Source organism: Gopherus evgoodei, unplaced genomic scaffold, assembly GCF_007399415.2.
Source record: "Gopherus evgoodei ecotype Sinaloan lineage unplaced genomic scaffold, rGopEvg1_v1.p scaffold_116_arrow_ctg1, whole genome shotgun sequence".
NCBI classification, from domain to species: Eukaryota; Metazoa; Chordata; order Testudines; family Testudinidae; genus Gopherus; species Gopherus evgoodei.
Window position 1 is genome coordinate 86,628 of NW_022059779.1, and position 4,783 is coordinate 91,410.

Genomic DNA, 4,783 nt, shown 5'->3' on the forward strand with positions numbered 1-4,783 from the left:
CTAGTGGAAAATGCCTTTGGAAAAGCCCCTTCTGTCACCAGCTGTGGTCCTACAGTGCTCAGTGCTCTGCGTTGTGGCCTCAAGAGCCATGGATGCAAGTTGAGTTACGATGACCTTTTCGTTGTCCCCACGTTTCTTAGGTGCCTCCTTCTGACACTTGTCAGAAAAAAATGACCAGTTTCTTTTGGAAGCATCTGCACTGCAAGGCAAAGGCAGTCTTCTCTGCTTCCTCGAAAGATTGACCAAAAGGTGGGAAGAGCAGACATATTTGGCAAGGCACCACTGGGTGCTACATCTCTAACCTCCACTTTACCTGGCAGGTGCCTTGGCCAGCTTAGCCACGGTGCTGCTCTCTGGGACTTTTCTCTCAGCTGCTCCATTTCTCATCAGTGACAAGCAAAAGGAAGGTGACATGGCCTCTGTGTGTGGACATCCCCAGCGAACCCCAAGGACGTGTGGCACAGGCTCTCGTGTTGCAGCAATTGCAGTTGAAGCAATCGCCAGGCTAATGCCAGTCACAGCAGCCTTTTCATCAACTCCAGGCTTGTGATTTGATTCTTTCCAATGCTTCTCTCCAAAGAAGCCTTTTCCTTAGCAAGCAGTTACTTGGATACCAAGGGAGGTCTCTTCTGTTTCCTAGAAAGACACAGGAAAATGTGAGCAGAGGAGACAAAAGCCATACAACAAGGCACCACTGGGAGTTGAACCCAGGATCTCCTGTTTACTAGACAGGTGCTTTAGCCAGCTAAGCCATAGTGCCTGCCTCAAGAAAGTGTTTACAACTGTTCCATTTGATGGTCCAGGACAACACCTGCAAATTCCAAAGTACAGACCTTCCCCATTTCCCTCAAGCCTTGTAGACTTTGAGGTGTCTGGCTCTCTGTGCACAGAAAGCCACAGCTGAGTTGACAGAGGGCTTCTAACATGTGCTTCTCCCACCAGCCACTGTGATCATATACTGGTTAGTGATCTGTGTTTCAGTCGCAGCAACCTCGGCTCAGTTCTGAGTCATGGTAACCTTTCCTTCAGCTCTAGACTTCTCATTTGCCACTTTCCAAGTGTGGTGGGGTGACTGCCCCAAACAATCAGGAAAAAAATTAAGGCAGCCTTGCAGAGGCGGTGCAGAACCCAGCCAGTCAGGAAAGGGCTTATTGGGAGAGCCAATCAGGAGAAGGCTTGCTGGAGCAGCTCATATATAAAGGGCTGCTCAGCACAGCAAGAGTCAGTCACTCCTTGGAGTTTGAGGAGGGAGGATTGGCTGCTGAGAAGGAGAAGGAGAAGGGGTACCATGATCAGAGTAGTGCTGGGTGGGTAAGGGGAGCATGAGTGACCTCCTGGCTGATTACTGCCGGACTGAGGCCCTTATACAAAGGTGGAGGAAGGTGCTAGGTCTGTGGGGAAGTGGTCCAGGGAAACAGATGGTGGGGGCTGGAGGTGTGCCCCTTTTGCCTCAGTCTCCACTGACACAGGTGGCTACACCCTGGACTGCAGCTGGCCACTGAGGCAAGTGTCTGGGTAGAGGACAGCTGCCCCCTGGAAGGGGGAGAGAACTGAGTGGGGCACAGCCAGAGGGCTCTGTCCATAAGAGGACATTGAAGTCCTGAGAGCGACATGGGTCCTAATGGTAGAACAGATGGCAGCCAGATGCCACTGGATGAAGGTGCACTGGTGGACCAGACCTAATTGCCAGGATGGCCAACAGGAGGCACTGCAGTGGTGAGACATGCCCCATGGCACCAAGACTCAGCCGCAAGGAAGGCTCTCTCTGTCTTGAACCACCACTTAGAAGGATTCTGATGACAGGTCTTTTCTTTCTTATGAAAAGAGATACGAAAAAGGAGCCAACAGACACATTAGGTTCAGCAAGGAAGAACTGTTAGGCCAAGCCAAGATTTCCTGGTTACTAGGAAGGCTCTTCAATCAGCTCTTCCCAAAGACCACTATCCAGAGGCCTTTTAACAGTCACTGCAGGTGTTCACCACAAAAGAGACAAAGAGATGCCAAAATAGAGTTCTCCACTGCCTGCAGCCATCAAGCTACCAGGAGTTCTGTGCACAGAGAGGCCCCTGCTGGTGGAAAAAGGCTTTGGTAGAGACTCTTCTGACTCCAGCCGTGGTCATATAGCGTTTAGCACTCTGTGTTGTGGCTTCAGCATCCACAGATGCAAGTTCAGTTAGGAGATGTTTTTCTTGTCTCCACATTTGCCTAGTGGCTCCTTTCAACACTTGTCACCAAAAGACCTGTTTCTTTTGCAAGCAATGTACAGCTAGGCAAAGGCAGTCTTCTCCATTTCCTCAAAAGATCACCAAGCTGTGGGGAGAGGAGGCACATTCAGCCAGGCACCACTGGGTGCTGGATGCTGAATCTCCTCTTTATTCAGCAGGTGTCTGTGAAGGAGATAACTCTACACCGTGTAGAGGTCAATAAAAGGAGTTTATTACACACAGTGCTGGCGAAGAGTCACCTTGCTTATTAGGCTCAGAGACACTGTCAATCAATTGATTACAATAGAATACATAGGTTTTTCATGGGCAGGGGAAAGTGACAGGGTAGGCAGTTCCACACCCTGAGATAGGTTTTGCGGCAAGACAAGATAGCACATTAGCCAGTGATTAACAAGTTACATAATGTCTCCGCCCATAGTCTCAAGTTAGCAGGTTAACATTTAATGAATACTTTGATAAAATGTTATTAGTATAAAATATCTATGTTGAATTCTGATTTGAGGTCCATAGAAATGGAGCAACTCTTTTGATGGTCCAACAGGTACATTTGTAGGTGTTAAAGCAAAGAAACAGTGAAAGTATATGGCAATAAAGATTGTTTGCTGTGTGGCCAAAGGCAGGGCATTGGTCCCTTGGAAGGGAGGTGGAAGGATGCCGTATTTTTGTAACCCTTCTGCCCCTCTGAGTTGGCAGCAACAAGGGCCGGGTTCAGTATCCAGGGGTTCCGTTTCAGTAACACAATGCATAACCGGCTCGAGTCCCCACCCAGTGACCTGGGACACTCACATACCACACCCCCCTGGGCGCCTCTAGGAGACAATACTTCCCCTCTCGCAAGCACGGAATCTGAGTGTAGCAAAATCTTTTTAATAAAGGAAGGAATCAATGCGGCATCCCATTGGAGAAACACCACAAACAGGGATATAACACAAACCATAAACAAAAACCCACCTCCAAGTACGTTTGGCACTGTCTTTTTTCCCCTTAGGGTTTTAAGTCCCATCACCCCAAAGTCCAACAACCCAAAAGTCTCTGGTCAATGCCACCCCAGAGTTCGAAAGTTTATCTGTAGAGGTCCCTCCCCCCAGCCTGGGTAGAAAGGGGCACCTTATGTGGTCCGGGGCCAACTGCCCTGCCTCTCCGTGGGTTCTGCTTCCGCCTTCTCCATGAACTGCTCCGCTTTACCAGCCGCTCCACTCTGCTCCTCCAGCCGTCCTCGGAAACTGCTCCGCTCCACCAGCTGCTCTGCTCCATGAGCTGCTCCAGTTCTCCCTGCAAACTGCTTGGCTCCGCTCGCTCTGTGGGCCACTCCACCCATCCCACAGCTACTCTGCTCTGCCAGCCGCTCCACTGTCACCAGCTGTCCCATGATCCGCTCCAGCCATCCCCACAACTGCTCCACTCCACCAGCTGCTCTGTTCCACAGTATAGCTTCAGGCTCCCCACTAGTTAGCACAGTACTCAGTGCTCTCAGCTCAGTAATTTCAGCTCTTTAGTGATTTCAACTCTTAGTGATCTCAGCTCTTAGTAGGGGAGCCCCAGTGCTAGTGCACCATTAGCCCAAAGTGAGTTCAGCTCAATAACCTGTATTTAGATTCTTGAGGGAATAAAAAAAATCAACTCTGACATTCCACAGTGGAGAGAGAAAGAAATGGAACTGGTGCTTCTAGCTCCACAAACACCTATCCCCACCCTCTCTCAATTCACTGGGTTTTGGAACCCATGTCCCTTGTCTAGCAAGTACCACTCAACTGAGGGTGAGTCATTTCTGTCACAAAGCAGTCCCACAGCTCGGCAGCATGGGATGGGGTAGGCGTGCCTATGCAAATACACTCTCTGAAATTCTTTCCACCAGATGTCAGGGTAGAGCTCATCCTGACTCTGTTTACATTTTATACTGGCATATGACAACTTTTCATAAATTCAAGGTTGGATGTGTGGGAAGAACTTCTCCCTACAGAAGAATCAAACACAATAGGAACAGGGATTCTTTGTTCAATATGCAACTCTGAATAAGACACGATTATTTAGTTCTTAGCTCCAACACCTGGTAATTTGCTGACCAGGCCTATCTTAGCAAGCAAGGCTTTCCGTTTACCCCAGCTTTCTCTTAGCTGATCACTATTTGCTAGGCCTCTGGTCCCTTGACAGTGCTCTGGACTTTGGGTCTGGAAAAGAGCTGGCACAATCCATAGACCAGGTTGTTATATAAACTGCACATGGATTTGAACCCTTCACATCCAGTAATGGCAAAGTTCTTGGTTCAGGCTTGTAGCAGTGATGGAATAAACTGCAGGTTCAAATCAAGTCTCTGGAGTCCATCCACAGCTGGGATGGGTCATTCAGTCCTTTGTAGAGAGCTTCAGTCTGTAGCAAAGTCCCTCCAGAGGTATGAAGCAGGATTGAAGACAAGATGGAGATGAGGCATCAGCCTTTTATAGTCTCTTGCCATGAGGTCTTTGCTTTCTTTGTCCCAAGGACACTCTATCCAGCACGTGGCATAGAAAAAAACCTTAAAGTTCTGTCCATAGGCAGGTCCCTGCATATCTTGCTGAGTC

At 49.0% G+C, this 4,783-nt stretch overlaps 1 non-coding gene across 1 annotated transcript; it reads right to left on the bottom strand.

Moving 5' to 3' along the window:
* Positions 1-686: 686 nt before the first annotated feature.
* TRNAT-AGU lies at positions 687-760 on the bottom strand. The gene has a single exon. It is a non-coding gene; the product is annotated as a tRNA-Thr (tRNA).
* Positions 761-4,783: the final 4,023 nt, after the last annotated feature.